The 22375-nt window shown below is 43.7% G+C and overlaps 1 protein-coding gene across 2 annotated transcripts in view; it reads left to right on the forward strand.

Annotated features, from left to right (window-relative positions):
- The first annotated feature begins 10412 nt into the window (after positions 1-10412).
- Positions 10413-22375, forward strand: part of MTUS1 (microtubule associated scaffold protein 1) — a 1021263-nt gene continuing 1009300 nt past the window's right edge. For both annotated transcript variants that reach the window (XM_085641999.1, XM_085642001.1), the window contains exon 1: positions 10413-10532. The gene's annotated coding sequence lies outside the window, so the exon portion shown is untranslated. The remainder of the gene's footprint in view (positions 10533-22375) is intronic.

The following is a 22375-nucleotide window of genomic DNA, read 5'->3' on the forward strand; positions in this document are numbered from 1 at the left end:
TACTGTTGATTATGTGCAAATGCTTTACACACTGCTCGTGCCAAGCTACTAAGGGGGTGAGCAGGGGTTATTTTAGGAGTGTAACTCCCTTATCCTGACTAGAAGGAAGGGTCCCTACTTGGACAAAGGTGCAAACCATTGCCAACTACAGCCCCTATTTCTAACAGTCTGTAAAGTCAATTAATACAATTTTAGGATGATACTTGATTTTAAGCTTTCTGCCACATAAATAAGACAGCACTTAAAGTACCTCTTCACAGTGGAGTCAGCCCATGCAAGTTATTTCCTGGTGGTTGGGGAGGGACGCTGATTACCGCAGGGCTCTGCGGATTCTTGGGCAGGGGAGAAGAAACTGTGGCTGAGCGGCACAGAAGTTGGAAAAGCAGCCCCTGCCTCCCAAAGTATCTGCAAATATCTTTGTTCCAAACGGGGGGTTTGGGGACGTGACAGAAAGTGGAAAAAATGCTAGATCAGGTCTGCTAGGACCGGAACCGGGGGAGCAACTGCTGCAGCATTGATTACTGGTCCAAAAGGTAAGTGCTAACCGGCAAGCCTTAGATAGCCATACAGTAAGCAACCCGGCAGCAGGTGCAAGTAAAGCTGCCAGTCAACCTCGTGGGGGGTGGGAGATGGGTAGGAGCAGATATTCACTGCTCTCTGGACCTGACAGAAGAGAAAATAGCCTCACAGGAAGGATTGCAATTGAGTTACATCATCTATTAAAATGGGGCTAGCCAAGAAAGTAACTCCAGGGCTGAAGAAGACGCAGCGCAGCACAGCTGGTAAGAGAACTGTGACACCTGCAGTAAGGCCAACACCATCACTCAACTCCTTTTTCAGAATTACTGAGCAGGCGAAGGGGGAAAAAAAGCTGGCGGAGGCAGCTGTAGATCTCCCAAAGTCGAGTGAGCAACTCCAGAATGCTACCTTTGGAGGGGATACGGTAATAGCACCTATACCCCTAGCTAACAGGTCTGAGCCACTGCTCTCCATAAGAGAAATGGGAGACCAGCTCATAGACAACCTAAGGTATTTCACGGAGGAAGTAGATTTAGGAATACAGCTGAGCACTGTAGTAGGGGCAGTCACAGATAAGGAGGGGTGACAGAAGGCACATATGAACAGTCAGGATGGGCCACATAACACTTTGGAGGGCATTCTTTTGAGTCTCAGAGTGGACATGATGAAACAAATTACATATCGGAAATGAAATAAAAAGGAGATCCAGTGCAAGTGCAGTGCACTGGAAAGGAAGTTTGATGAGATGGCTGAACGGACTTCTATTCTGGAGGAAAATGTAGAGATAACGAGCCTTGTTACACATTCCAACACCCAGGAGATAGGTGAGCTTAAGCAGCTGAATAAGGCGCTAATGGATAAACCTGGAAAGGCTGGAGAACAAGTCAAGGAGGAACAATTGGAAAATATTGAGAATTCAGGAGGGGTCAGAGTCAGGAGATTCAAAGGCCTATGTGGCAGACCTTTTGAAGAGGGGGATCCTGCAAGATAGGCCTGATATCGACTTGGATAAGAAGATCCAGCGGATTCACAGGGACTCTTTCAAATCATCCTCCAACCGTAAGGCTCCATGAAAAATTCATGTGAACTTCCATACTTACACAGTTAAGCAGTTAATCTTAACTCGTGCATTAAAAGAGAAGGACCTGACACATGCAGATTATGTGTACAAGGTGTGGTTCGATATAGGAAAATGAACAGCACAACAACAGTGGGAGCATGGCTCCAAGATGGATGAATTTCAGAAGCTGGGGGCCATGGTCCAGATGAAGTTCCCCGCAATGTTGAGAATTATGTAGAGAAATAAAATGCATAACCTTAGAGACCCAGCTGAGGTAGATGCCCTGATAAGGGAAATGAAAGTGGCACAGTAAGTTCTAGGCTAGATGGCGGAAGGATGAGAGGATGTTGTTGATGAGATACTTATAGGTATAGGTATAAGCGGACATCCCAGATGAGATATCTCAAAATGGCAGACAGCACGCCAAAGAGTGTGGAATTCTCTTTTAAGGAAGCACATGGGAGAGGATAGAGTAAGATTAAACATCAAGAAAGCTGAGGTCAAAATAATAACCTGGATTGTAAATGGGATCAGATCTAGGAGTAAGCGAGGCTAGGTGGCAGAACATCTAAAAGAGGGAGGGGGTCACATAAACATGCTGCTAGAAGCCCATGTAGAGCGCCCAGGATGCAGATATGTTAGTAAACTCAGTTGGGTACAGGATGTTGTATGCTCTGAGCAGTTTGAGTGCACAAACGTGGTGGCTATTGTGGTTAGGAAGCATTGAGGGATAAAGCATATTAAGTATGCCACTGATAGCACAGGAAGATGGTTAGTCTCTAGATTATTGATCGATGCTACGTATTTAACACGTGCAGTATATTATGGCCCCAACTGTGATATTCCTACATCGCTAGGGATTTTGCAACAACACCTGTTAGAAATTTCCATACCCATCCTAGTAGGCAGAGATTTCAATGCAGTTTTAAATCCAGAGCTAGATAGAACTTCAAAACTGAAATACATGAACTCCTCTAAAATGTACCTTGAGTAAAAGAAGCAATGAAAGATCTGAATTCAATAGACATTTGGCGAAAGCATGCAAGGACATCTAAAGGATTCACAATTTATAGTAAAAATTATGGACTCTACTCCAGAATTGGTTATTTCTCTATAGACCAGGCATTAAACAAGTGCGTCGAATCTGTGGCGCACTCTCCAGCCTTACTATCAGAACATTCTTTGGTATATCTAAAGCTGTGCATCCCTGGGAGACCGCACATGAGAAGATGGACATTAGATAGGACATTACTCTTAGAAGAGGCGCTGGGATTAGAATTGCGAGCGAAACAGAAGACTTCTTCACACTAAACAAGGCAACAGCAAGTCAGCCTATAATATGGGATACGTATATGGCTTATATAAGAGGGGTAAAATAAGTAAGCTGTCAACTAGGGGAATCAGGAAACTTGGGAGAGAGAAACGACATTGAAAGATAAAATCATGAGGAAGGAGGCAGAATTAGAAGATGTCTCGATAAATGATCAGTCTTAAACTGGGAAAGCTCTATCTCAAACTAGAAGAGGCTCAAGCTGCATACGAAGGCAGCCCTACAAAGAAAATTCAAGATAAGTGGAGAACTAGCAAGATGCAGCATTTTGCATATGGAGAGCATTGCAGCTTTCTCTTAGCATGGAAAACAAAGATGGATAGAACTAGGAATTCTATTGTTAAAACTCTTAACAAGGAGATCGCGGAAGAAGTCACAGCATGAACCTAAAGGGCGCTAAGGGAGCTGGGATTCCAGGCGAATTATATCAAATGTTGGTAGATGCCCTGGTACAACCGCTGAAGGCACTGTTTTTTCATACATTTTTTATCTTCAAGGGCAAAAAGCCCTACCCCTCTTGGTCAGAGGCCATGATTGTGTTTGTCCTGGAGCCAGCAAAAGACCCTACCAATTCTGAAACCTACAGGCCAATATCCTTATTGAACTGGGAAAATGTACTTCTTTTTACGATTTGCCTGGTAGCACTCTCTGTTTTGCAACTCTGTATTTTGCATTGAAACTTGATATTTATTCTGAGCTGTAATTCAATGAAAGTTGATATGGTAACTGCAAATAGCTCTCTTGGTTACTATATGCTGCTTGCTAAAGAGAGGTATCTTAGCTGATATACATTAACTTTCTGTGTTTCTGCTTACGTTCAATATAACTGTTTAATACCTGTAATACAACAGGCATTTTTAGGTCTCGCCTGAGCCAGCGCTTTAGCGCTGCTCTGGCGAGAGCTATAGAATACGGGGATCTGGAAGTGCAAACGAGTGCTTTTCAGGTCCCCAACTACAGTGCATGTGTGCCGGGCGCGCGCACCATTTGGCAGCCTGCTGATCACTTTCGAGGCGCTTTGATGTTCTCAGTGAGCCGCGCGGCCACTGAGAACTTCAAAGCACCCGCGAAAGTGATCACCATTTGCCACCCCCTCCCTTATCCCACTTCCTTACCAGGCCTTGTCTGCATGCAGTTGCTAATTTCATATTCTCGCACTATCTTCATTCACTTCTCGCCTCTCTTTCTCTCCTCGCTTAGCTTCTCTGCCATTTCCTGGCTTTTGTTGTCTGTCACTGTCTGACTTTGCCATAACTTTCTATCTCCCCGTCTGTCTTACTTTCACTTTCAAACCTTACTTCTCTAAGTCCCTTTCTTTTCTTTCACCCCTCTGGTCTTGTCGTTTCTTTCGCTCCTTAGCCTTGCCTTCCTTAACTCCACCGCCTGGCTCTCTTTCCCTCCCTTTTCTCTAAATCTGCCTTGCGTTGTTTTTTAGGTCTCGCCTGAGACAGCGCTTTAGCGCTGCTCTGGCGAGACTTATAGTAAGCGACTTTTGGAAGTGGAAACGAGTGCATTTCAGGCCGCCAACTACAGTGCATGTGCTCCGGGCACGCGCACCATTTGGCAGCCTGAAAGCATTCGTTTTCTTTCACTTTCGCGGCCGCACGGCCGCCCGCGAAAAGCGCTCACCATTTGCCAGCCTGCATTGCCTCTCTCCCCTTTCCCCTCCCTTATCCCACTTCCTGCTTGTTATTGTGTGCTTGAAGGATTTGCTCCGTGTTTTCGAGCACGACAAAATCTGTGTGTGGTATTTTAATTTTAAAACAAATCTGCTAGGCCGAAATTAGTCCTATAGACACGCAGTGAGTGACTCTGTGACAAATGCTGCTTATCTTTGTTTATTAAAAGGCTGACAGATTTAATTTAATGCATGGTGAAAAAGTCAAAATCAGATGCTCGCAGTTACTGTTACATTGCAACTCACCTGACAGCATGTGTCGTTTCTTTATTTTATTGGGTTATATAGCAGCTTTACCACACACATGGTGTCAACGTGGTGGCTATTTTTTAGTTAACTGTGTAGGAAATTTACACCCGCTGAAATTGCATAATGAGAGAAAATGCCTTCTAATCTGAAATTGAATGAACGGTGCATCTTTATTTAAAATGACAGAAGGGTACCAGGATTGCACAGTGCCTCTTCCAGACACCACTCCTCTCTCTGTAACAGACAGCTCTTCCGTGAGAGGTTCAGCTTGTCAAGCACTAAGCAGCACTTCACCCCAAATCTACTCATTTGTTCTTTGTGTACAATTCATAACTCTTGCTAGTTAACATTCAGTTGACAATGTGTTGCCCTCTGCCAATCGGTGACCTTTCCACGCAAGGGGTGTGGGGGGCAGTGGCATGATTTTAGGGCCTTGTCACAAATGCCAAGCCCTAGTTAACCACTGCTTGACATATCTCCTCCATGCAAATTTTTACAGCGCCGCAATTAAGCAGTTTAGAATTTTTATGGCAATGTTTGGGCTTTGTGGCTAAAAACGGCGGCCAATAAAGGGCTGTGATGGATGGCGCAATCCCCACTGGGCACATAGCATGTAATCCTGGACAGACAATGCAGCGTGGACGGCATTGTTCTTTCTGATGGTTAATCTTTCCCCCTGTCCTCTGCGCCCGCCCGCGCCAGGCAGGGCGCAGATGAAAACAACATGGCGGCCGCATTGTCGGGGGCACGAGCCCCGGCTGCAGATGGGGCCGCTGCAAGCTGCTGCGGGCATGGGCGCCTGGACGAGGGGCTTGCAGCGAGGCTGCTGTCAGCGGGGGAGCGGGCTTGGGGGCCATATGCCTCCGCTCTCCTCCCTTCTGTCGCCAGGTCTGCTGCCGGGTCCTGCTGTCAGCACGACACGCTAATGATGGACAGCGCTTAAACTGTTTTGTTTACCTAGCAACAGACCTCTTCGTCGAGGGGGTCTTCATTAGTCACCTTAAACAAGTAATGTGCGGTTAATATAGTTTTTCGAGGGCGCTCAGATGCTCTGACCCGTGTCTGTTGCCTTCACTGGCACCAAAGGCATTCATTCCCTCCGTGCCTTTATTTCTGTTCACAGAACCGACTCCAGAAATAACAACAGCAAATGTAATTTAATGGGGGCATTTGTTTACCAAAGTGGCTTTGTAAAAGTTGCCATTGTTGCACATGTCTATGTTTTGTTGCTTAGTTAGATTGCGAGAGTTTATTCTTCTCACAAAACAAAAACACGCTTAGCCTTTTGGTTAATTGTTGGATGGAGCTAGAAATATTATATGTTATCCGCATCATTGCTTGAACAGAATAATGCTGAGAAAAGGAGGACTTTTGGTGCCAAATATTTTAAACGAAGGTGTGTGTCTTTTATAAACAAACATATTCTCAATTTATGTTTGAAACGCTTATGATGAGTTAGTGGAAACAAATGCTCTCGGCACATACATGCAGTGAATGAGGAGAGTGCATCGGTAACTATCTGTGTCTTAAATAACACGAAAGCCTAAATAAATATCTGTAATTTTATAGAAACGCCTGTAGGAATCGTGTTATTTTACCATGTTTAAAGTACCGACTAACTTCCATGTATGTTGTTCCAGTCGTCTGTGTATCTGCCTACCTGCCTTTATTTATTTTAGGCACATGCATAACCTTCCATACATACATCCATACATCCGTTTGTCTATCTAATCTGCTAGTGTATCGTTCTCTTTGCAGATGCTATTATCACGTTATCACCTGCTTGTTGTGTTTATCGATCATGTCATTAGTACAGCGCCCATCATTTTATACATATATAATTGTATTACATCTAAATTAGTTTTCATCTATCTGTCTTGCTATCTACAGTAGCAGTCGTTAATTTACTTGTCCTTTTTGGAGAAAAAAGACTTTGCGTGGAACAGTTTATATGGTATTTTACCCAATTGAAATGTGTCTATCTGTCTGCCCCTTTCCCATCTTTCTGTCTATACTTTACTGATGTTATGCATAGAGGCAGCCATGATTCATAGTGCTTAGAATCTGAAAACTTGCAATATTTAGTGCTACATGATTTCATTACTGCTATAGATGACCTGGTTGTGACTATTATCCATCCACCCATCTGGGTGTCTCTCAGCCCTCGTTTATTGACGGATGCGGATACATTGACCCAGCATATGAGAATATTGGTGTTAGTTCCGTGTCATACCCACATCGGATACCGCGTCGGCTGTAAGTAGTTGTAACTTTAGAGACGGGGCTCCATTGTCTTGGAATTCAAGGTAGTGTACTCTGCCATCACTGTCATGTCCTGTAAAATGCAGAATAGTTTGGACGATTAAACGACCAACAAGGTCTAATGCGGTTCGTCGCTCGCAGTGTAACAATTGCATTTGAGTTCTCTTCCAGCTCAGGAGCAGACGAGGAACACACGCAGCAAATTATCCAGTGTACAAACTGATGCTTGTAAACTTACTCCATTAGGTGCTTGGTGTAGTAGGGCAAGGCGACCTACTTTATTTCTGGGCACTGAGTACTAAAATCTGATTAAACAAAGAGTCAAATACCGGAGATCACACAGAATGACAGTGTAAGCTTGAGCTATTAAAGCGTTCGCATCTGCCCGTAACACAGTATACACATACACCTGTGTCTTGTCTTGCACGCAATCCATGACCCTGCACCTGGAAAAGGAAAAAAAAAAACTGATAAACTCGTCCCAGACGTGCTCATGTTTGGTGCAATTCTGGAATCTGCTCAAGCAGCCCCCGCATGCCGGCATCTGAGATCACCAACCGACTGCCCGTAATATAGAGCATAAAACAACGTGACGTTACTGAAAAGAGGATGTGGCATAACGGCCAGAGCTGCCGGATTTGAAGGTAGGGAACTAGGTTTGAGTGTAGGCGTCGGCTGAACATCCTGTGAATCTGGATAAGTCACTTTATCTCCACGTGCCTACCAAAAAATGAATGTCCTTGTGTAATGTAACTTGTGCTCGTGTAAAGCGCTCCAATACCTTCGGGTCGAGTTCCTGCTATATACATCTGCAAATAAAAACAAGCATTTGCAATGCAATAGGTCTCGCATTTGCAAAAATTTAAGCTATTGGCATTGTTCATGACAATGCCTTTTTTATCTATTTTATAAAACAAACACATAAATAAATGCCATTGTCATTTACAATGCCAATAGCTAGTGTTGCATTATTATTAGCAATGCCAACTGCTCACACTTTTATAATGCGAGACCTATTGCATTGCAAATGCTTGTTATTGTATACTTAAAGCTGTTTTACGTTTTTACTGATTTTTACATATCAATACAGATAAAAAGCATTTATTTTGCTGTCTGTATTTATTTTTAAATGAGAATTAGAAATTATGTTGTTTTTGAGTGATTCTAAATGCTGTCAGTCATGACTGACAGCCCAATAGCTGTGCAGATTGACAGGTAACAGGGATGAAAAAGAAAGACATTTTAGTCACAAGGCTTAAACAACAGTAGATATGCCAAGGTTGATAGTAAAATGCTCATGTGTTCATATACAAGTATTGCATTATCATCTGTTGGTGTTAATACCATTGTAGCTTTCAAAGCATTCAACTATGAGTGTACATTTATCAGGTCAATAAATTTGGAAATATATTGGTTTCAGCTTAATTTTTTTCACGGAACACAAAATAAATATAGGTAAATACTGATAAAATTAGCAAACTAAATATGGATAAATACAGCTGAAATGTCAACAAAAATAAATACCATAAAATTGGGAGCCCTACATATAGTCCATCTATACTCTTATATTCATGATTATCAATTTTGTCATACCACGCTGGTCTAACAACCTAATTTCTGTTTCAACATGGTTCTACTGACTTCTCTTATGAAAGCTTTCCATTAACTTAGGTTCTTAATCAAAACAGAATATTTCTGGTGAAAATAATGTAATGCATGATAGAGTTTGTAATCCAAATGGCTGATTCATTGTGGAATTAACAAGAGCAAAAAATCTGTAACCCTAATAGAAGGCTCCTGGTGAAAAGAAGAAGGTGCAAAATAAGGGTTTGTAGTCATAAGGGATGAAGCTTGATGAAAATAAACAAAGCGCAAAATATAGTTTGCAATTTAAAGGGATGCCTCTTAATGAAGCAGAGTGCAAAATAGAGTATGCAATCCTGAATGATGACTCTGACAGCCGCGGCCCGTGTAGGTAAGAGCGGTGAGGCCGTGTGATGGGGATTTTGATGGACTATGACGAGGGAAAATTAAATAAATAATTAATTTTCCTATGTCATCGTCTGTCGAAATCCCCTCATCCCCCCCACACACACGGCCCCACAGCTCTTACCTGCACTGGCAGTGGCAGGACTCTGAGTGAAAGGCAATTCTATATCTTTGGTAAGTGTGGTGTGAGAATACTTTTCTGATTTCATGGATGCCTTTTATCTACAGGAAACATGTTTCAGGAATTCTAACCTCCAGCAGCACATCCTGCCAGCAACAACTATGTACCATTATTCATTAGAAAAGATGCTATGGGCCACGAAAAACGTAGAATATAGGTATTAAATATGCTCTACGCTTCGCACAACAAAGAGCGGGGTCACAGGTATCTAAATTTACCCTGCAGTTTATGGCGGATCTGGGGTGGTATTCTACATCCTCGTGAACTATTCCCATGGGTGGGTTAGTGAGACCCTTTGGTGTTTTCTCTGGTCTCTGAATCCACAAGCTAGCTACATGCCTCCTAAGAAAGGGGAGTCTCTATTGGCTAGCATCACTTTCTCTGTTTAGTGCTGCTCTTTTGAGAGATAGTGTTTGATTTTGTTCTGTGTGAGTGACCTGAATACATCACAGGGGTTTTGGCTATTGGTTGTTCCTGTCATTCCTTGTAGCCCAGCAACCCAGAGATCATACTGGGGCCTTTATTTGGAGCTGTGGTAATAGCCACAGGAGGCGTATGTAGTGTCACTCAAATAACGAAATAATGAATGTGGCCTTGTGTTACGTAACTGGTGGTGGCTCATTTAAAGCGCTCCAATACCTTCGGGTAGAGTTCGCGCTATATTAACCTGCAAAAAAAATAAACATAAATCTACACTCTGTTGACCATTGTTATACTCAAGCTATGAGTTGCCTTGCTATTTAAGTTCAGTGTCAAAGGTACATTTTCCCCCAGACAGTACAGGGCGGTGGGAGAGTGTGCCAGAAATGCCAATTTCTCCAGAGACTTGTGATTTTTTTTTAAACACAAAAGTCGCTTTGTTTTACCTTTCTCTAACTTGAACACTCCCCCATATCATTGCAAGTTAAGGGACTCACTTGTTAATGCAGATTAGGCTAAATGTTAGGATTGTAGCTAACGGTTGAGTCAATGCCGCTGGTGTCGGTGCAGGCCTCTTGTGCGCCCCTTTCCGCCCCGGTCCACGGCGCAAGCACCCGCAGTCACCTCTAGAGGCGCCGCAGGCTCCAGGTGAGCGCGCGCGCTTCGCGCCCCCTCCGGGCTGGTGCAGTGGGCGGAGAGGGGAGGCGGCTGGAAGCGAGGGGCGGGGGAGAGCTGCGGCAGCTTAGCTCCGCCCGACGCCAGCGCAGAGCAGGCGGGGAGGCGAGCAGCGTCCTCGGCCAGGTGAACACAGGTCGGGTTTCCAGCACCACGTCGAGTGACTGCGGTATGTGTCGCGGAGACCACGCGGTAGCGGGCATGGATTCTTGTGGGCAGTGAATGTGAGGGAAGGACGCTGCGTGCCCCCTGCATGTACAGTATACACCTACACGCAGTGCCGATATGGTCCATATGTAACGTTGTCTCACTGCAACGCGCCTGTGGTTTGATGGAAAGCTGCTTACAGACATTGTGTGGTTTTCTTTCTATAGCTGGCTTTCCGCTCCTCTCACGTATTCAGAGGCTGTGATTGAGATGCGTGCAGGGCGAAATGATTAAATAACAGCCCGGTGTGGATACGAGCCCAGAACGGGCACAATGGGGCTCAGTGTCTGGCTGCAGTGGTGGCAGGCAGGGGGAGCTGACTGGTGCCAGGCTCACTTGGGAAGGGTTCACTTTCACCTGGGCTGGGAACGCCATGGCTTTGTCCGCTGAACTCGAGTGGGCTGCTGCGAGGGGAGGGGCTGCCACCATCACCATATATCACTAGCACGGGGGCACCCCTTGTTTGAAAAGTTGCAAATGCCGCTTGAGCTTTTAAGAAGAGGGCTTGTAGCGTGCAATGCCAAACGGTATTCCTGGAACTCATAGTAAATAGGAGGTCCGGATTTTAAAAACATAACATTCATGTTCGTGGAGGTTTGCCTGTGAAGTCAGCAAGTCTTTCAATGTTAAATCTACAAGATTTCGAATTTTTGGAGCACGCACTCATTTGTACAATTAGTGGTTTAGCAAACTTGCTCAAACGAGTTGACATGGGGGTGTGAAGTGCGATGCTGTTACATGGAAGGAAATTAATTTTTTTCTTAAAGCGCTTGTTATATAGAACATATCCCGAGGCATGCAGCTTTAACCTATGAGGCTCATCTTTTTTGATTGATCAGCCATCTACTTTTAACCTGTGCAGTTGTTGGGGCTTGGTAGAGAACCTGATATGTAGAGTAAATTGTTACCTGTCTGCTACGGGTTTTAAAGAGAGGTAACACTCGTGTGTATTTTTTTTTTAATGAAACTGTCTAATGTTTTGGCAACCTACTATTGTGTAAACTTCTTTCAATTGCATTCTAAAACAGGCATGTTTTGTGTACTAGTGCAGCAACCGGTAATCCACTACCTATTTAGCTTGTATACCCTCCCCACTGCATTCAATGAGTGGCACGTGCATTGTTGAAGTTATATTTTAGTCCACACAGAATGCACACAAATCGACAACTCTATGACAACAGTTAGAGTAAGTCTCTCGCTACACCTATCATTTAAAAAAAAAAATTTTTTTTATAATGTTGCTGTCGTATTGAGACTGTTTCATGATAAATCTGGGGGCTATGGTGTAGATGCATTCACAGACAGCCAGTGAGAGAGTAAAAGTCCCTTTAATATGACCATATATCAGCTAGAGTTAATAAATATTACAGATTACAAGAATTAACAAACCTGGTCTCACTAATTGTCCAAAACACTACCAGTCTTTATCCTCTTCAACATTTTCAGTCACGCCATCATGGGGCATCATCGCAGGGTTGGACCACTAGCAACAGAGGGGGGTGGTGTGGGAAAACAGGTGCCGGACTTATTTGGGCGTTAAAATATATCACAACCCTGCTGACCTACTAGAAGGCAACATAGGTCGAGCGATACGGAGTACCAAAAGTAATTTTGAGTTCTGGGGAACCCTCCCGCTGTCGGTGGTGGGCAGGGTGGCACTGTTAAAAATGGTCAATCTACCTCGAATGCTTTGCTATTTTGGATTGTTGCCCCTCTGGATCCCGCACAGACTTTTTGCCCAACTCAACACCCTTATCATGGGGTTTTTGGGGGGCACCGGGAGACGGAGGGTGGCGCTCGCCACCATGATGAGACCCAGGGTAGAGGGGGGCTTTGCGGTACCGGACTTCAAGGCTTACTATCATGCAGCCCAGTTGCAGTGGTTCACACAATGGATGGCGGGACGACTCTGGAATGTGGAGGATCCTGGGAGTTTGGACCCGAATTTGCGGCTCCTGTCCCGCGTGTTATTGCACCTCCCTTGGAGGGATGGGGTGGCTCCCTCGGATGTGCGAGTGGTGCGTCGCTGTTGGAATTGGGCCTGTGGGCAGGCACAGACGAGAATCCTCTATGCGCCGGAGATCCCGCTGATGATCTGTGAAGCACTGCCCCATGGTGGGGACTGGCAAGGTTTACGAGCATGGGGAAAGGCTGGGAGCTCTACTATTGGAGTTCTCTATGAAGATGGCACCCTGCTTCCTTTTAATGATTTGCTGGAGAGGTTTGACATCCCACGAAGGGACTTCCTTTTGCATGCTGCTCTGACAGCAGCTCTCCGTAAACATTGGCGAGAGGGGCTGGCGGAACCACCGACCTCCCTGATTTGTCACTATATAGTGATGGCAGGTGGAACGATTAACGCGGTCGCTTGTCTATACCAACGTATCATGCAGGGGATGCGACGACCCCTGACGGCACTACGACTCAAATGGGAGGCAGATTTAGGCGAGGCCATCAATGAGAAACCATGGGAGGGAACTGGTGGAAAGAGCTTGGAAAAGTTCTAGAAATGCGCGCTTCCAGTTGATTAATTTCTTTGTTCTCCATAGTGCTTACCTTTTAAAATCAATGAATACTTTGGAACCTGCTCTGCTTGCCCAAGATGTAACCTGGAAAACGTGGGGTTCTTACACATGCTCTGGGACTGCCCGCTTTTGAGTGAGTTCTGGAGAATGGTGACGGCTAGGCTAGGGGACACGACAGACCGCGACATAGCGCTGACACCGTGTCGCCTCCTACACTGGTTCCCCCATACTGCCAGGAGTGAAGTCACCAGCAAATTTATAGACCTGGGGTTGGTATTGGCCAAAAGGGAACTTACTAGCCATTGGAAGGCGAAAACTGCCCCAAGCGTGCTGAATTGGACGAGGGAGCTTATAAGATGGGCGGACTGCGAAGGGATCTTCAGGCTGCAGATGGCCCAGAGAACTGGGAGTGAAAAGTCCCTAGAGGCAGCGAAGTATGGGTGGCATTGGTGGAGGTACTGAAACAGCCGAGGGACGACACCGACATACCCCTTGGCGGAGTGGACCCAGCTGTGGGAAATTGAGTGCTTGATACCCTGGCTGTCCCTGATAGGTACCCGCGTGGTCACGGTGTGGGATGAGCTTCCTGGTGGGAGAGGGCCAAACCTGGGGAACTACAACATCTGGAATAGCACACCTGATGCCCTGTGGAGCTGATTAGCGTCAATAAGCAGGGATCCAAACGTATAAGCGACATACCTGGGGGGTGGGGAGGGTGGTCACCTGGCGGGAGGTGGGGGGGTGGGGAGTTCTCCTGTTGATTTACTTGGGGTTGATTGTGAAGCTGAATATAGAGTTGATGTATGTCTGGCGATGATAGAACTGGAACCGCGGAGCCGGAAGGCCTATAATTGTACTAGATATCTCATTGTTGCCTTGTGTTGGCACAAGGCAAATTTCTCCTGCCGGGACGACAACCTGCGATTAATATGTATGACTTTAAAACCGAACGCTAGATCCGAACTGCAATTATAGCATTATTGTTATGATGTCACTAATCACCTTATTATCATTTAATAAAAAAACCTGTTTGCAAAAAAAATGGGGCAACATCACGCATTCCGCTCTCAATTTACTTCTGCCTCCTCTCTGGCCACTATCTTTTCAGCCAACACCCCTCTCTTGTCCGCCACGGTTCACACTTATAGTCTGTCAACCTCTTTCAGAGCTCCCTCTTGATGTTTCTGTTCGAACTCGCATCCTCCTGCCTCCGAGCTGCAAATGTCTGCCTTGCAACACCCCAGCCTTTCTGTACTATTAGCTCACGACTGCTTATTTCGCTACCAAGAAAGCCCTACCTTGATGTCTCCTGTCCCCCTACACAAATTGCACCACGGAATGAGGCTGCTGCTCAAAAAGCACCCTCCATCTATTACCAGCATCCACACCAAAATCTAACTGAAAGCTTTTAACAAAAAATGCCTGAGTGCAGGAAGTTAATGCTTACTCCCCCAAAAAAGGAAAGAGGTACTTCATCACGCCTGAACAGCTTAAATTGCTCCTGCACCATATTCCTGTTCTGCACTACTGCAGTCCCATGCGCTTCGCAGAAGATCTGCATCTACCTGAACCTTTTGTCTCCCTTGATCACACTGTACTTTAAAGCTTACTGTCAAACTCCTCCTTGCACCAACTCATTCCATGAAACAAACGCCCCTACACAAGAACTCCTAGTACTGTCCAACTCTCTTATCATTATCCTGAACAATGCCAAACAAGAACGTTGAGCCAAATCATTCTCTCTAAGATGTATCCATAACAAATCAGTACAGGCTCTGCATGTCCCTAACTCACCTATGGAAACAACTGACCCCATCACATCCTGCTGTTACCCCACCCTTCTACAACAAATGAATCTGTCCTCAAACCCAGGCATCTTCCTAATGGCTGTTATACCACCGGCTTGACCTTCCAATGCACAAGTGAAATACCATTTACCCAGAAGGTTACAGCTGCCGAAACAGTCCAGAAACACAACCTGAAAGAGACAAAAACATAACATTAACATTTTATAAACCTTCATTATAAGGCCTTACGTACCTCACATAACAGCCTACCGCCCATCTTACAAACTTTTGGAATATACATGATGAAAAACGCAGTGTAAGAATTTGGGAGTATTAGCTTGGAGTGGAGTGAAAACCCACCTCAAATCACAATCCTTGTCAAGGTGACCCACAAAAGCCACTAAATAAACCTGTGATTAACCCTCTGGTAGCTTCCCACAAAGCAGTCTGGCTTAACTTGGAGGCAATGTGTGATGTATTTGTGCAGTACTAACACAGTAATTACGTCAGAATGTTAAACAATAGAAATCCCAAAACAAATTTGAAAAATAGAGTAAAATGTAATAGATAGAATTACACCAAATGCCGAAAATATAGTTCTGATTTATTTTTTAAGTAAAACTACAACAAAGAGCACAAAGTGCCAGTAGTAGACAATGGTCATAGCAGGCCCTAGACAGAATTTGACGTGGACCGCGAGGGAGCGCAAGTAAGATACACTAACCAGGTTTTTCCTGATCAAAGATGTTACCTTCTGACTTTAGTCCTTTAAGTCCCAATCCCCCACAGGAGGACCTTTCTTAATCCCCTCAGGGGAGGCCCTTAAAGATTGACAGGTTGGCAGGTTTAGGCCACAGCACGGTCCTGTGATTGTTTTGATCAGCAGGACTGTTGCAGGAAAAGGAAGCTTGTTGTTTCTCTGTAGTTTTAAAAGGAGGTCAGCCAAATGACCCTTGGAGCCACTTCTGTAGCTACTCCTCAACGGAATATCATTTATTAAAAGTAATAAGGTAAACCAGTATACTACAGGGACCAGCCTTGCAACAGCAAAAAAACGACTTTGGGAGTTTTTAAATACCAGTACAAGTAAAACATCAAATATACATGTACTACTTTTTAAGTACCACACACACTGCCCTGTGAGGAGCCAGGATCTACCATAGGGGGGGGCTTACAAATATTAAAAAGGAACATTTAGGCCTGTAAAAGGTTTATTTTGGCTGGTTGAAATGGTAGTTTAAAACTGCCTTACATGCTGCAATGGAAGGCCTGAGATATGTTTTAGTGGGCTACTTTGAGTAGCACAATGAGTGCTGCAGCCCACTAAATTTACTTGGAACTTTAATCCGTTGAAATTCAAAAACTTTTTTTCTTTTTGAAAAGTTTTATATAGTGCAAATTGTTTTTGATTCAAAAAATATTATTCAGATGATTTGAATATCTAGTTGCTTCTAAATGTACACATTGGATGAAGGGTGTTCTTTTACCAAATAGTTAATGATCATCATTGTTGTCATACATTTTGTTCTGTACTTCCTTCATTGTTTCAAGGCCAAGAGTTTGCCATAAGTTTTTGCATTGGCAAACCGGATTTTGATGACGGTTTAAATTTGTTTTCATTATATCTTGGTTATGACTAACTTATTTAACCTTTTCAGTTTTTGTTCTTAATACATGCACTGAAAGTGACGTCCTCTGCCAGGCTGTTTTCTGCTTTATGTAGAACTTGAGTGTGCTGCTTCTTTGGTTCACCTTGGACCTGAAGACAAGTATGTGTGTGAGTGTTTGGATGTGATTTGATCTCAGACTTGTTCTGCTCATAAAGTTTACCTAGGCTTTATTAGTTGACTACAAGGAAATGGAGAAAACGGTAGCTCTGATTCTTATATATATTTTGAGCAAACCATGCAAAATCTGCATATTTTCAGTTCTTTGTGTGAAGTTGAAAGTTAAGTTCTAAAGGAGCTTTGCAGAGTGTTCGGCATCCCTATCTGCTGGTCTCTTTGGTGCACCTGAAAGATGCAGTGCACAGCAGTGAGAGGAGGGGTGTTCTTTAAATTGTAGCAGGAGACAAGTGCTGTTGCTTGTATGTGTATTGTATGTGTATAAGATGGAAGTCCTGGGGGGCCTAGAGCCTTGGACCCTAAATATATCCCTATTCCGGACCCTGAATCTAACTCACTGTTGTGGTCAGTTTTAGAAGCTTCCTACCTGCCCCACACATGGAAGTACATTAGGTGATCTCAGCTAACAAGGTGTGACTGCATATCAAGCACATGGCCATCATACCTTCAGAATGAGTTGGGAGATTAATATGTTGGACGTTTAGGAGAAATGGACCCAGAATAGACCACAGACTAAACTTGAGTACCTATCCCTCTGCTATTTCATGTACTGAGTTTTATATTAGTCCTAAATCTTGAAATAAAAATTATACTAACTGGAAGTTGTTTTGCTCCGTATGCTTGAGATCATGCAGCTTCGATGGGCCGACCTGGAAAGGTGGACTTTGAGGATAAATTGTATATCATAAAAATTCACTTAAGCGTGTGTGCCATGCTGTTAACTCTGCTTCTTAGTATCAAGCAAGTAAACTTCTAGTGGGAGCATCTAGTAAGTTAACATATGTACTTGTGTCAAAGTGAATAAAGATAAATATAGTAAAACATCTATCGAGGTAACAGCTGGCAACAGTGAAAGGAGGATATCCTAGTTTTGGTGGATGCTCACAAAGTGGGGTGAAGCGTGCAAGGTTCAGATGTCTGAGGCACCAAACTGCATACTATGGAAGCCCCCAAAGTTGGGGGACTCTTGGTCATCCTGGAACAGAGACCCAGTGACTGTCATATGAATTAAGATTGTACGTACAATATCTTGGTAACAGCTGATTGTGGTTAACGTTTTCGTGTTTTGGGGTGAATTAAACATTAACAGTGCTTTATGACAAGAATTGCAAGTCACGGTAAATGTTTTTTTTCGGTGCCTTGATGGCCACATACCAGGAGAATTTGGTGATAAAAAAGGAAAAATTATCAGCTTAATAGCTATATACAGTTGTGTAGAACAACAAAATTAAGGTCCCGTCATGAGCAGAACCTAAGAGTAATAACCACAGTCAAGATTACACAACTCATGTAAGAAGAATGAAAAGGGTTTCTAACAAAGACCTAAGCAAGTATTCCTTCATATAATGTTAAGAAGGTGTGCCATGTCACTCTCCATTACAATTTGGATTAACGCAAAATTGAAAGTGGTGGTGGAAGAGTATAATGGGGGTGGAGTTTGATGTTCCTGCAAAAAAGGGAGGGAAGGGGGGGGGGGCACCCCGGGGCACCTTCTGTAATACGGCTCCAGGTGGCATTTGAGGGCCTTGTATTCCTAGCAGAAATTCTGTCCACACCTTTTCCTTATACAGTTTACCCAGAGTCTAGTCCCAATTGTGCAGTATTTTTAAATAAGCGGATTTAAGTGTAGACCCTCGTAGTTCTGTCATATCTGCTTAATAACTAGGACCAGTCCTCTTCGATATATTCAACTGATAGTTTTGCTTGCCAATGAAGTATCGTCCGTTTTAATATAGGCTTGCAAAAGAGTGCATTAGAGTGTTATAAAAGCTTGACGATGCGCTTCAATCTTTGCCAAATCTTGTTTGATGTAATAGGATTATAGAGGACAATGGCTTGTAAAGACCAGACCCAAAGCTACTCCTAATGGAATGGGATAGGTATCTGTATCTCCAGATTTTAGTCGATGGTAAATGAAATTCAGTGTGGAGTTGTTAAAATGATTTCAGTCGGGTCCTGCAAAGCATGTTCTCAATGGTTCCTATCTCAAATGTGGACCACAGTCACCAGTAACAGGTTTCGCTCCTTATCTTGAAAGCATCATTTTCAATATAAGCATTGTGCCATTGGTGTATTTAAATACCCTTATAGAGTCCCATGTGCTGTCGCCAATATGACAACGTCTTGGAGACCCTTATAGCCCTATTTGTTAATGGGTTCGGAGGTCCGTCACTGGGGAAAGTTACAGTAAAGTAAGGATAGGCCATGAGCGTTACCCATCTGTGCATTTTTAATCTTTGCCCACATGGGAGGGCCCCTACAGCTGGGTGTGGCTAGGTCAATTGTGACAGTTGAAAGCACAAGAATGAGACCTCCTGACACCATGCCTGTGTATAACATCCCAGGTTTAAGTGTGTGCTTCTGCATGCCCACATATAGTCCCTGTTCTGTTTTTCCATGGTTAAAGTTTTCCTAGGAATAGCTAAAGGTAATCGCCCCCCCCAAGGCAATTGTATCACAGGGCCACTACCAATTGGATGACTTGGACCCTGCTTTACAAGGAGAACTGTAGGGTAAACCACATGGAAAAATCACAGACGTCATAGATTGTATGCGATCTTCCTTAGGAGTCCTCTATTAATGAATTCTTCTAGGTACACTAAGTTGGATTGTAGCCGCCAACTACAGGCCTAATGGTGCTCTTGGTGAGAGGAAAGACCTCACTTTGGTTGTGGTTAATCTTCTAACCTGAGAAAACAAAGAAAGAATCCGTGTTACTAAGTAGGAGATTAACGTTCTGGGGTCCTTAAGTGTGAGTTGGATGGCATCTGCATATAATAATAATTTAGTACAATCTGCTGCAGTCCAAATCTCCATGATGGTATCTGCTTGGAGATTACTTGCCTTCAGTGGTTCTAAGGCAAGGAGGATCAGGGGTTACAATAGGAGGAAGCCCCGTCTCATTTCTCTACAGATAGAAGCATTTTCTGACAAAAGAATTCCTTAGTGTATTTGAGTTGTGACGATGTAGAGAACCATTTCCCCTTACTTTTGAAATCCTGACCAATATGTGCATGTTCCAAGGTGTGTAAAATAAATCGGTCTGTACCTGGTGCATTGCAAAGGCTCTTTCGTGGGTTTGTGGAGGAGCCTTGGTGTTGTCTTAAATTTGCAGTGGAAGATGGCCAGAATCTTATGCTTTTTTTTGTAAATGGCCAGCAACATAGAGGCCACTACTAATGTTTTATCGGTCCTCTGTAATTCGCTCTGTAAATCATCATCCCCTGCGGCTTATCTCTGACCTTTGAGAGCTCATCTTCAGTGATCGTCCCATCCAACAGTCTCCTACCCTGATATGTCAGCCAGGACAGGAACATTTGTGATAGGAAATCTTCCTCCAGTGCTCTTATCTTCACCTAATCTGAACTAAAAAGACTGTAGAAATGTGAGGCAAATACCTCTGTCATCTCAACTGGGTGAGAAATCAGTGTGTGGGAGGGATCTCCAATGGCAGGGATGGGACTCCTGGCACCCCTCTGCTTAAGTTGTGCCACTTGTAGACCACTTGCTTTCCTTTCTCATAATGACGTTTCTCATGATTAAGGGCTTGCTCTGCTCTTTTGTTTGAATTGAGCTACATATTTAGCTTAAATGTTTTCCTTTCCTATTGCTGCAGTAAGTTGGGAGCTGGATTCACACAGTATTTGGCTGTAAGAGCCCCAATTTCCCTCTCTAGGATTATTTTATTGTAAGGAAACGGACCTTTTGCAAGTTTACCTTCGCTTTCACCCTCACCCCCCCATTTTGACCGCTAGGTACTGGTGTAATGGCTATTAAATGCCCTGAGCCCTGCTAAAGAGATCTGACACGGGTGTAGAATTTATCAAAACATCTAATTGTCCATGGGACAGGTTGCTTCAAAAAACCACTTGTCCCGTTGGTGCCACGTAGTGCGGCGACAAACGATGGCAGCAATCTCATTACATAAAAGCTCTGGTATTATCCTTTCGGATTATGCCAGGGCTCATACTATAGTAAGGGTTGAATTCTAGCAGTTCCCTTATTTTGCCTCCTTTCTGCAGATCTACATACGGGGCTGGAGGCAGTGTTAAGCAATTTTTCCAGGGTTGGAATGCCCTTTTGAGTTTGTGCAAACCTACCTACTAGCATGTTTTTAGGGGTTTTCACCAGCTCTTGTCTAATCTTTTCCCACACTGAAAAAGGTTGGAAATGCACTCCTGACAATGGCAGAAGTAAAACGTCTTCCATGGTTGGGGAAAAAAGTGGTTGAAGGGAAAGTGAACTTGTAAACGCTCAACAGATTTTCGCATGAGTAAATCTACACATGAATATTTGCTTGTGCTAAAAAGCAGTTCACAAATATTTTCTAGGAGTGCAATTTCCTGGCCTACTTCTGTAAACTCTTGTGAATTCATGATCGCAGTAAGTAAGCATTAGTGCAAGAAATATACAAAAGGTGCAATTTTGTGAATTTCCTTAAGAATTGGGCTCCTAATTAGGTCTACAGTTAACCAAGACTTTTTGTTTTTATTAAAAGTCTATCTCTCTATCTATTGACTGGCTTATGCTCTTTCGCAAGGAGCATATTGGCACACAACATAGCTTTGTTCAGTGCCAGGGACTACAGTGACAATGTGTGCTTTTTAAGACTGGAAAATATTATTGCCTATGGTTGTTATAATGGTGAGTGCATGTCAGCTCCCATAAAGTTTTACTAAAGCCATATCAAAACAAGACATGCATTGACAAAACTGAAAGGCTGACCATAAGCAGACAAATTGGCTTTGCCAATGCTTGTTTATTTTCATGTTTTCTATTACCTTCTTGAAACTGGGTGTACTGATTTTCCATTTTGAATACTGTTTGGAAATACTAGCATGCATCAACACATTTTACTAAATGATGCTTCAAAGAAATGTTACCTACAATTGCACAGTAGATGCCAAAACATTTTTTTGCTAGTTGCATCTTTTTGTGAACATTTTATTTTGAAAGGAATATCAATCTTGCTTTCGAGCTTCTGCAGAGATCTGCATCTAATTAGAGCGCATTCTGGGAGCATTGTTAATCATATTGTTAAACTTTGCTAACCCGTGTGCACATTTTTACACTGGAACGCCTGTCAGTGTTGCCAGAGTTACATTTCCTTGGGGCGCGTACCCTCATAAGAAAGGGTTTGTATTATCGAACTATAAATACAAGTTTGAACGGCATTAACATATGGACACAAATATTAACTTAACTGCAGACCGTGCCCATCCCTGATCCATAATGTGGTTCTGTAAACTGTCAGCCAAAGGATTTGTGCTGCAGGGGGGTTGGGACAACTTGTTCTAGGGACAAAATTAACATAAAATTGGTTGTCCTTGACCCAAAACAATATGTCCTGGGAGTTGGGCTATAGGAATTCCACACCCCTGTTGATCCTTAAAATAGTGCATGTTTAATTGCTTCGTTCCCAATTGGCATAACCTGACTTGCTTGTAAATCCCCAGTAAATGGTATCCATGGCATATAAATTAAAGGGTCCCCCAGGGATTGCAACCTTGTTGTGCCACCCTGGGTGGGACGCACGTAAAACGAGACTCCCAGCCTATTTGCAGGCTGTGCTATAAAAATCGACTGATTGATCCCATGGACAGAACATGCCTTTTTACCTGGTCTGATAGTAAAAACGCCGACCTGTTA

This window comes from Triturus cristatus, chromosome 2_2, assembly GCF_964204655.1.
Source record: "Triturus cristatus chromosome 2_2, aTriCri1.1, whole genome shotgun sequence".
Classification (NCBI taxonomy): Eukaryota; Metazoa; Chordata; class Amphibia; order Caudata; family Salamandridae; genus Triturus; species Triturus cristatus.